This window comes from Balaenoptera acutorostrata, chromosome 17 (genome assembly GCF_949987535.1).
Source record: "Balaenoptera acutorostrata chromosome 17, mBalAcu1.1, whole genome shotgun sequence".
Classification (NCBI taxonomy): domain Eukaryota; kingdom Metazoa; phylum Chordata; class Mammalia; order Artiodactyla; family Balaenopteridae; genus Balaenoptera; species Balaenoptera acutorostrata.
In genome coordinates this window covers 24707256-24719535 of record NC_080080.1, presented here as the reverse complement: position 1 = coordinate 24719535, position 12280 = coordinate 24707256, and positions in this window count along the sequence as shown.

Genomic DNA, 12280 nt, shown 5'->3' with positions numbered 1-12280 from the left:
GTCTATTTAGGTCTTCTGCCCATTTTTGGATTGGTTGTTTGTTTTTTTTGATATTGAGCTGCATGAGCTGCTTATAAATTTTGGAGATTAATCCTTTGTCAGTTGCTTCATTTGCAAATATTTTCTCCCATTCTGAGGGTTGTCTTTGCATCTTGTTTATGGTTTCCTTTGCTGTTCAAAAGCTTTTAAGTTTCATTAGGTCCCATTTGTTTATTTTTGTTTTTATTTCCATTTCTCTAGGAGGTGGGTCAAAAAGGATCTTGCTGTGATTTACGTCATAGAGTGTTCTGCCTATGTTTTCCTCTAAGAGTTTGATAGTGTCTGGCCTTACATTTAGGTCTTTAATCCATTTTGAGTCAATAAGTGGTGCTGGGAAAACTGGACAGCTACATGTAAAAGAATAAAATTAGAACACTCCCTAACACCATACACAAAAATGCCTAAATCTTGTTTTTCTCTTTAGTCACCTGTTTTTCTCTGGATTTTGGGTTAGTTCTTTGCCTTGCAATCTCAGTTCCCTCATGTAAAGTAGTTGTAGTCTTCAGCTGTGAGTGTAGAAATACTACTCTCTGGCTCTCAATATCTCTGAGCTGAAACTAAAATTTTCTCATGGAACTATTTTGAACATAAAGTTTATAGGAAGCTGTGTATAGAGTTGAAATTTCTTATATTTTAGAATCCACATAGTTGGTTCAAGTTCCAACTCTTCCCTTTACATATACATGTATCTCTATGTAGATAACTTGACTTCTGATCAACACCAAGAGAAAACTGATACTAACCTTGTAGAGCTATTGTGAGACTTAAATTACTACAAGGAATATAAAGAATCTAGGGCAAAGAAAGCACCCATTAAATATTTTAAACATTTTTTTAATTTTTAATTTTAAAATTGTATTGGAGTATAGTTGACTTACAATATTGTTAGTTTCAGGTGTACAGCATAGTGATTCAATTATACATATGCATATATTTATTCTTTTTCAGATTCTTTTCCCTGTGCTATACAGTAGGTCCTTGTTTGGTTATCTATTTTATATATAGTACTGTGTGTATGTCAATCAGAAATTTATCACACTTGCACCCCCACCACCATATTTCACCTTTGGTGACCACAAGTTTGTTTGCAAAATCTGTGAGTCCATTTCTGTTTTGTAAATAAGCTGATATATATCATTAAAAAAAAGATTCCACATATGAGTGGTATCATATGATATTTGTCTTTCTCTGTCTGATTTACTTCACTTAGTATGATAATCTCTAGGTCCATCCATGTTGCTGCAAATGACATTATTTCATTCTTTTTTATGGCTGAGTAATACTCCATTGTATATATGTACCACATCTTCTTTATCCTTTCCTCTGTTGATGGACATTTAGGTTGCTTCCATGTCTTGGCTATTGTACATAGAGCTGCAATGAACATTGGGGTGCATGTATCTTTTCAAATTGTGGTTTTCTCCGGATATATGACCAGGAGTGGGATTGTTGGATCATATGATAGTTCTATTTGTTTGTTTCTCTTGCTATGGCAAAATTTTAACTTTAAATCATTTGTGTCTGTGTGCCTTAATAAAATACTGATTTCTCTGAGAGTAGGATCCCTGTCTTATTTAGATTAGATACATCAACTCCTTGCTTAGAGCTTGGAACATAATTTTTTGCTGAAAAAATATTCTATTCATCCAGATTTGTCTAAAGCTAAGTAGTCAATGGTGCTTAGGAAAAGATTTACCAGATGTATCTTAGGTATTAAAAGCTCCTACAAAAGGACCATAACGTTAAATGGTCAGGAAAACCATGCCCAGTGCAGTGAACCATCTTTCAGATGTAAATTTTCCTATCTGCAGACCTTTAGGGAATGATGAGTAGACAACACAGATTTTGCTGTTAGATAACCTTGGTTTTGAGCTTGATTTCTCTAAGTCATATGAATGTAGGCATATTAGTTAACCTCTCTATGGTTTTGATTTTTCTTGTCTGTACGTCACAGAAATTTTGAGAATTAGAAATAACTTATGTAAAGTTTCTGGCACACAGTAATGCTTAATACATATGTCATTCTTAGTTTTTACATAAAATCTCATCCTGAGAGAATCATGTTTTTTTAGTATAAAAGATTTTCCATGGTTAAAAAAAATAAGTGCTCTATGTACAAAAGGAGCTCTATTTTCAGAATGTAGGAAAAGATACCTGTATTGACCCATAGAAAATTGGTTCTGTGGAGAATGTGAATTGTTTTAAAATCATGTTTCTTGTGCCAACAGTCAAGGTGCTAAAACAACTATGCTGAAAAATTTATAACAGCCAATTTTGAAACTACATCTAAATATGCCTGTGTTTCTATCTGTAAATTTTAAATAAAGATAAGTGTTAGACTTATATACAGTAGCTGGAAGTCTGTATCAAATGATCTCTCCAGATTTACTAGCTAAAGTTCTGCTGCATGAAAGGTGAAAAAAATGACAAAAGATTCACTTTTTAAAAATGGGAGGGGGATAGGGAAGAAGAAATTTTCTTATATTGTGGAATATTTATAGCCACAGACTGTGAAGGAGACTCCAGAGAATATTGGGCTGGTTTATTCCATGACTTCAGACAGAAACAAATAATAGCATTTCTGAGACAAAGGTATTTCTATTATGTAATTAAAGATACCAATTTTTCCAATATCTGTCAGTTAAGATACTTGTTATTAAAATTTTTGTTGCTTTAGCTTGTTAATAAACTTCCTTTTGGTTTTTTCAGAGTGTTTCCTCATCATTAAAATATTTCATTTTTTGAATACAAAATATTTTCATTGTTGGTTACTATTTTATTAAATTATATATAATTCATTCAGTTGAATGAAATGCATAAATTGTTAGTCATATAAAACCAAACTTGGACTTTTTTTCATTTAATAACAATGGTGTGTGATAATTAAATGTTTAAGAAAATTATAATTTGTTTCTAAATTAATTTTTAATTGACATTTTGTGTCATACTTGACTTCGGGACCAAAGGGATATTGAAAGATAGGAGGAAATTTTATTATGCTTGTTTGAGGAGGTCATTGAGAAGACGTGACACAGGTTGACCCTCAAGCTGGATGGGGCAATGTGAGGCTCGTCACGCATCTCCTGTCCTGGGAATGTATATTCTGCCCACCATTCCTACACTAGGAGCTGTTCCAAGGACACATTCTTGAGAGAGAGAGGTGGTGTTGAGACAATCTGGATGGTTGATGTGACTGAACCCAGTTAAAGCCTCTATATAAAATTTTAAGATTGTCATGGGCAGTTGAAAAGATCTACTAATCCAGTAGACACACATATAAGTTCCCCCGTTTATTAAACCTGCCACCTACCAATCTAGGGTGGCCTCCCCTTTCGTTGGTCTCTCCTTGCCTTCCGTGTAAGGGGCCCAGTTTCAGATTTTACCTGAGGAACTCCTGCAGTTGTTAACCAATGATGTTTTAAAACATCAGACAAAGACTGATTTCATTCTCTAATATTCATAATTGCATTTTCATTTAAAAAAATCAAATGTTTTAATATTTTGTATTCTGAGTAAGATAAGTTCCAGTTTATTTTAATATTTAAAAAGCCAAATTGGTTTTAATCATCACTGTATTTACTCTTTTAAACACTTATTATAGTATTGAAAAACCTTGAAGTTTTGGGTTTTTTAAAAATCAAATGTCAGTAGATGAAAGTATCTCAAGATTATTTGGAGGAAAAGTTGCAGAATTATTATCATTGTACTTTCCTCAGTGTATTATGTTATGATAATAGAGTTTCCTATGTTTCCTATTTTTTAATCAATCATAATAATGACTAAGAACTTTGAGAATAAAAAACAATTTTAAAGATTTTTTCAAAATCTTCATTTAAGTTTATCTTACAATCAGAAATGTAACAATCATAAGCATACATCTTAATACATTTTAAAAAGTCAAGCATACTCAGGTAGCCAACATTTGGAGCAAGAAACAGAATATATTAGGAATAAACAAACCTCTCTCATACTCCCTTCCGTTTATAGTTTTTCCAATGTTAAACCAACTTTGCTTTCCTAGTGTAACTGCAGTTTACTTATGGTGGGGGTTTTGTTGTTGTTGTTTGTTTTTGTATATGCTGCTGGATGCAATTTCCTTAATTCCTGTGTAAAATTATTGAATCTTGTGTTCATGAGTGAGATTGGCTTTGATATTTCCTTTTCTCATACTTTTTGTTCAATTCCAGGGCTAAGATTTTCCTAGTCTCATAAACTGAGTTAGGGAACAGATTCCATTCTGCTGTCCTCTGAAAGTGTTTAAGATTAGAATTGTATGTTTTCAAAGTTTATTCTAATTTGCTAGTGAAACATCTGGCATAGGTGTTTTCATTTATTTCCCCATCGTATTGTGGATAATTTAAAACATAACAAAATCTACCAGTCTTTGAGACAGAGCAGGACCCTATGGTCCTTTCCCCCATATCCTCTGCCTGCCTTTTGTCTGTAAAAAAAAACTTTAGTCAAAGAATAAATTTAATCACAGAAGTGAGAAAATGCAGAAAAAAAGAAAAACAGTCAAGTAAGAGAAAATAATAACAGTTTAGCCATTAAACAAAATCAAGGACCTTTAGTTCCTCCTCAAACGCTATAGGTAATATTCTGAGCCATGTCCTTCGAGCTGTTTTGCAGATACTGAAACCCCCGCCAGGTGGGAGAGGTTAACTGTCTGCTGCTCACAAGCACGGAGACCCCAGACCGGTTGGAACCTAAAGTTTGATGATCTTGACTCCTGACTACCTCACCACCAGCCTATCAGAATGTCCATGAGCGGATCACACACCCCCCCAAGCCCCCCTCCCTCACCCTGTCTTTAAAAACTTTTCCCTGAAAGCCTTCGGGGAATTTGGGTCTTTTAAGCACTAGCTGTCCTGGCCTCCTTGCTTGATGCCCTTCAGTGAACGCTGCACTTTCCTTCACCAGAACCCAGTGTCAGTAGATTGGCTTTACAGCGCGTGGGCAAGCGGACCCAAGTTTGGTTTGGTAACATCTTCAGGTGAGAGCAGTTGGCATGCCACGGTTTGGAATCATTAGCCTGGATCAGAATCACCTGAAGGGCTTGTTAAGTCCCAGAGTAATGGGCCTCACGTGCAGAGCCTTTGATTCCAAATAAATAGGTTGGGGGCGGAGCATTTGCTCTCTAACAAGTTCCGCAGGGAGGACGGTGCTGCCGGTGCAAGGACCACGCTTAGAGAACAGCGGAACAAGAGAGGTTAGTGCTTATAAAGATTTCTATATTATCCAACTTCAGCTACTAGCAACCTAGGACCAATCTTGCTTTATGTATATCCCTACCCCGTCCTCCTCAGCAAATTGTTTTGAAATGAATATCAGAAATTGTTATTTTGTTTGTAAATATATCAGTACTTATCTCTAAAATATAAGAACGTTATTTTCTTCATTGTTTCATGTTAATATATAGAAATGCGATTGATTTTTGTGTGTTTATCTTGTATTGTGTGACCTCACAGAGCTCGCTTACTTGTTTTTTTCTTTTGGTGATTACTTGGGTTGGTCTACATAGATAATCATGGACACCTGCAAACAGAGAGTTTTATTTTTTCCTTTGCTATCTTTGTGCCTTTTATGTCTTTTTCTTGCCTACTGTAGTAGCTGGAACTTCCTGTAGTGAGGAGAATGAGAGTTGTGAGAGCATGTCCTTGCCTTGTTTCCAGTTTTAGAGGGAAAGCTTTGTGTCTTTTGCTATTAAGTAGGATGTTGGTTTTAGTGGTTTTTTTCTTTGTTTTTTGTAGATTTTCTTTATCAAGTTGAGGTAATTCCTCTGTAACTTTCTGAGAGTTTTTATCGTGTTGGATTTTCTCAAATAATTTTCTTTAGCATGTTGGAATCGTGTAGTTGATTTGATTTTCAAATGTTAAATCAACTTTGCATAGTGGTTTTTTGCAGGGGGTCGGTTTGTTTTTTTGTACTGTCTTTGGTGTCAGGATGATACTGGTCTCATAAAATGAGTTGGGAAAACTGCAAAGGAACCTTCAAATTTGGCCATGGCATGGTAATTAGTGACCGGAGAACAATGTAAATGATTAGAACAAAACTTTCACTAAGCTTTGGAGTTAACATGAGGTTGAATATTGTCAATGTCAATATTATGGAAATTATTTTTGTTAAAATGAGCCTAAGCTGGAACTGAGTGAGAGATTTTAGTAAATATAAGTGAGTTTGTATTGAAGAGAAGCAGCCAGTAAAGATGGAGACTGTGGAGTAACCCAGATTAAAGACAAGCACCTGGGAGTGCTAAGTGGAAAAGAACCAGATTTGTAGGTAGAAAGATGTTTGTGGTTTTTTATTGGTGTTGTGGGTTTGGCTCACGCTGGCTCAGGAGGGCCCACTGTTAAAATTTCAGGAAGTTTGCAAGACAGTTGACTTCACGTTGGTAGTTTAAAATTAACCAGAGTAGGAGTATTTACCCTATGGAAATTGGAAAATAGTACAAATCAGGATTTGAACTTCCCGTCACTGCCAGAGCCTGTTTTAAATATTTCCCAACATATCTCTGATTAGAAGACTCAGCTGATGGAAACACTATCCAATTAGATAAAACATTTAACATGAAGTTTACAATTGTAATTGTCTCTATATGATGGTAAACAAGTCTCTAAAATTTCACCTTTAAAAGCAACAAACTGATGTATATGTACCAAACACATGCCAACTAAGTACTGGGAGGCTTGGGGAACTGGTATAAATTTTAGTAACATTTAGATATGTGGTTTAGGATTTGATTTCTTTGTGAAAGCATCATAAGGAAACAGAGCTATATGTATATTTTTAAATGCAAAAACTGTGTTAGATGATGCAAAAATTGGCTATATGATTGATGCCAGTACTGCAAGTCAAGAGCCTAGGTAAAATTGTTTAATACAAGGTAAGAAAGAAAACAAATGTTGTATTTCTAAATAAAAATGTTTTATGTAATGTTAAAAAAAAAAGTTCATTTTTTTAGATTTAATTTATTATATCATAAATTCCAAAAATTTCTTCTGGAGTTATGGTCAAATAATTTATTAAAAGCTTTTTTTTAAAAAAAACTTTTTAGTCACGCTTTTTGAATTTCTAGTTCCTAACCATTTTTTTATGTATGGTGAAACATTTACATTTGAAAAGGAAATAAAAACAGATTTATCTATCTAGACAAGAAGAAAAATAATCACTAAATGTTAATTGCTTAAATATTTATAGATGGCAGATTACTTTCTCTTTTATTCTAGGTAATTCTCACAACATTTCTAGAGGTAGAAAAATAACTTACACAATATCACATAATTAAAAAATGGAAAAACAATGACTCATGCCAGGGATGGATTCAAATCCAAGACTTACCCACTAAATATTTCTGCTATACCTCCCATAACCCCTTCCATTTTTCCATGTCATTTTAATGTTTACAATTGCATTGATGACAGATATTTCACTTTGGGCTCAATTTTGACATTCAAAGTTTTGGTCACTATAGTTTTCATTTGCTGTTAATATTGGTACATATTCTTGCATAGTATTATTTTCTTTTCCAAATCATCAAGGTAATATAAATCAAAACTCTGACCTTCAAATATATGAACAGAATTTTGTTCATAAAGCTCTTGGTTTTTTATTAAACACCAATTCATATAGAACATGAATCATTATGTTACCAACTTTAACAGGGAACTCTTGCTATATAAAATCCTTTAGCCAGTTTTGTATTCTCATAATTTGCTGCCCATAAACCTGGACATCCCCTCCCCTTCCCTCCCTTTAGCCCTTTACTTTTTTGTCAAACAACACAATATTCATGCTTTCATGCAATATAACTTGTCTAGAATAGGCACCTAATGCATAAATCACATGTCACATCAGTAGAGAATATGGAGTTTCAATCTGTGATGAGAAATAAATCTGTGGGAAGAAAATTGTAGTGTGTAAGTGGAAATTTTTACATCTTTCACAAATATTCATTTTTGAAAAGTGTCTTTCCATTTACTGTAAACATTGCTAGAATTCAAATTTGATTAGTTTCTGACTTCCTTGGAAAACAATGCAGTAGAGCTGACTTGATTTCTTTTACATAGCTTCAAACAAAGACACTTATTACAGTTAAAGAACCAGCATAGAATGCAACCAGACCTTAATGTCACTTATGTAACCCTAATCCCCTCTCCTTTTCTTCCCTTTTATGAGACTAAAAGAAAATATGTGATTTTATTTTAATCAATATTAACAATAACATGCATTTTGTTAGGTTTCTGTAAGATCTGTAATTTTACTTTGTATTATTATAAGTAACTCTATCATAGGTTTATCTCAAATGATATCTGCCATAGTTTCAGGATGTTATTTGGAAATCTAATGGCCTTCATTCATTTTACTCATGAGAGCATTGTTCTCATTCTCAAAAATGAATCTTAAAAAGAAGCATATGTTCAACATTTCTTTTAGTAAAGGATGACAGTTAAATGTCTAAAGGCAGAAAGAGTAGATCAAAGTAGAGAGGAAATAGAGATGGATGTACTTAGTTGTTGAATAAGAGGTTCAGCCATGAAATTTATCTGGAAAGCTCTCAAGGATAGAAAGTCTAAAGAGGAGCTAATTAGAATAAATGTAAGCATCACTGCCTAATTGTGATCATTTTCCTCCAGTACCTACTTGATCCCACTTTAATCCTCACAGTCTAAATATATAATAATGGCCAGCTTTAGCAATTACTTTGCTAAAGCTAATCCATCAACAACATTTAGAGAAACCAAGGGATCTAGAAGGGATTTCGTTTTTGTAAAATAGAGGTTGCTTCTTTACTTTTTAACCTTAAGCATAGATTGAGCACTGACCCAACTCATTTTCTAGTTGGGAGATGAGTTTTCATATCCTTGTGGTGTTACCTAGGATACCAAGCCCTTGCGACATTTAGACACCTGCATAATTTTTCCATGTACATTATATCCGGTCACTTGTGAGGCAAATCAAAGAAAATCATTTAACCAAAATGAGATTCTGGTGCAATGAAGATTGTAAAATAATATTTTGAAGATTTTTAAGTATTTTCAAATTATTCTGAAAAACTGCCTTTCTCCAGTATAATTTTTGAAATCAATTTTGTCCCACATAGTGTCAATCATTTATTGCTTCTAGTTTGCAACTTAATCCTATTATCAAAACACTATGACTGCCTTTATGACTTTTTGATGTTGTTGACTATGATGTTGATGCTGATGAGAAAAAAAATAATTCGTTCTAATTTATATAATAAAGTCACTAGTAATTTTTTTTTTTTGGCTTTACTGTTTTTTTGTGTTTTTTTTAAACAGTTGTTTTTATTTATTTATTTATTTATTTATTTATTTAATTCTGGCTGTGTTGGGTCTTCGTTTCTGTGCGAGGGCTTTCTCCAGTTGCGGCGAGTGGGGGCCACTCTTCATCGTGGTGTGCGGGCCTCTCACTGTCATGGCCTCTCTTGTTGCGGAGCACAGGCTCCAGACGCGCAGGCTCAGTAGTTGTGGCGCACGGGCTTACTTGCTCCGCGGCATGTGGGATCTTCCCAGACCAGGGCTCGAACCCGTGTGCCCTGCATCGGCAGGCAGATTCTCAACCACTGCGCCACCAGGGAAGCCCACTAGTAATTTTTTAATGAAAGCTTTCGAATAAGATTTTGATAGTTATGCAATCAAGCAAATGAACTAAATCCTAATAAAATTTTCTAATTGTATAAAAATAATTTTTATGTCAGAAATAGTCATTGTATAAAACTTTTTTTTTATTTTTGTAACCTGTTTGATCTCCAGAATTCATTTCAGTAAATGATACCGTGATTGAATTAGTGTCTTGTTACCATCTTCAAGCTGGAGTCTTAGGTAGACTTTCAGAAGTGTGTTCTTCCTCGTTGAGCTCATGGTTGGAGAGTGTATGGGAGGTAATGGAATAAGTGGCCGTCATGATCATGTGCTCACTTATGCACATCTTCTGCTTGGTTCCATGTGGAGTAACGAGGGATCTTATGTTAGTGGATCACTATATAAATCTTTAGATAGTGATGTTGGCTAAGGTCCTATAAGAAAGAAAGGCAAATCCATATTCAGAATGGGCATCAGTTCTAGTCATCATGAAAGGAGTCCACTGCTGAAAGGAGTCCCATGTAATCACCTTGCTACCAAGTCGCTCACTGGTATCTTCTAGGCATGATCCATAACAGATCTTATGCACTGGATTCTGTTGGATATTCAGAGGCATCAGCAGCTAGATTAGCCTTGATAAGTGGGTGTAGCTCTATTGCTCTCTTCATGGGCCCATTGTAACAGCACTGGTATTGCTGAAGAAAAGCTGACTGACCTGAATTTGTCGAATCAAAGCTTTACCAATAGGGAGATTTCACCTCACTGCTGGCTTTCAGAGTCATACCTGAGTGTGGCTGTAGTATAGAAGGAGTGTATCTTCAGTTTGCATTCATATATGAGCTGACCCACATGCAAACCAAGCTCATCCTTGTTCTTTCTCCATCATCTGTTTTAAGTGCTCCCCTGGCACCCATAGGTGTGACATGAGGGAGAGGTATTGGGACAACATTGGACGACATGGGAGTCTGAATCACTTGCTTGTGAAGTTAATTTCTGCTCTCTGGACCTACCTGTACCCTATGCTTCCTAGAACACTTCTGTCTTGTGATGAATTGTTGCTGGGCCTCCCCAGTCTTTTGACTTGGTAACTTGTTAGGTCTGATAGAATGCCTATTCATGATGGGCATTCTTTTTTTTTTTAAATTGAATTATAATTGGCATAATATTTAGGTTACAATGTAATAATTTGAGATTTGTATGCATTGCAAAATTATCACCACAATAAGTCTAGTTACTGTCTGTCACCATACAAAGTTAAAATATTTTTTCTTGTGATGAACATTTTTAAGATTTACTTTCTTAGAACTTTTAAATTTGTGAAACAATATTACTGACTATAGTCACCATGCTGTACATTATATCCCCATGACTTATTTTATAACTGGAAGTATGTACCTTTTGATCCCTTTCACCCATTTTACATACTCATGATTGGCATTCTTAATTGAAATTCACTTGATATCTCTTAATCAACTGTTCCATCTTTACAAGTGCACAGTAGAATGCCAGGTGTTGTTTTCACATGATGGCATGACTTTAGAAAATTAAAGCTTTACAAGATGATGCTCTCACAGGGGCTTGACATACATTCTAAAGGAGTATTATTCCTTCAGAGTCATTTAACCCAAGTAGAAGGGCCAAAGTAGAAGAATCATAACCTATGTCTGCCGCTGATACTTTTTCTGGCTCTGGGTCCCACCAAAAGTTCTCAGCCTTCCAAATCACCTGGCAAATGAAGCAAAACAATAATTCCCAGTGTGAAATATGCTATATCCAGAATACAAAATGTCTCCCAGGTTATGTGCTTCCTTTGTAGTTGTGAGTAGTGCAAGAAGCAATCTATCGTTCTTTACTTTTTTTTTTTTTTTTTTTTTTATAAATTTATTTATTTATTTATTTTAGCTGTGTTGGGTCTTCATTTCTGTGCGAGGGCTTTCTCTAGTTGCAGCAAGCGGGGGTCACTCTTCATTGCGGTGCGCGGGCCTCTCACTATCGCGGCCTCTCCTGTTGTGGAGCACAGGCTCCAGACGCGCAGGCTCAGTAGTTGTGGCTCACGGGCCCAGTTGCTCCTTGGCATGTGGGATCTTCCCAGACCAGGGCTCGAACCCGTGTCCCCTGCATTGGCAGGCAGATTCTCAACCACTGCGCCACCAGGGAAGCCCCGTTCTTTACTTTTGAGAAAAGCATACCCCAGTCCATTCGATAACTAAAAACTTCACTGGTGTGATGCATCCCATAGCTTTTTAGAGTTTTCCTCTGGGGCACATGGATCTTACCAATCCTCAAACATACTTGCTCTTTTTGCTCAGTTGGTTTGATTATCATGCCATTGATATAGTGGACCAGTCTGATAGTCTGCAGAATATATTAACGGCCTAGAATTCTTGAGAGTATTTTATGAGGGAAGGGGAGAGAGTTAACATAGTCCTGTGGCATTCCATGTAAACTGGTCCTTTTTTACAGTAAGGCTTGAGAAGGATACATTGAGCAGATCAATTACTACATACCACGTACCCAAGGCCATGTTACTAAGCTCTTGAAGAGATAACTCCTCTTGTACAGCAGCAGTGTAGATACAACTCACTTAAATTTGAGGGAATTGATGGTCATTCGCTAGGATCCATCTTGTTTTTCTAAGG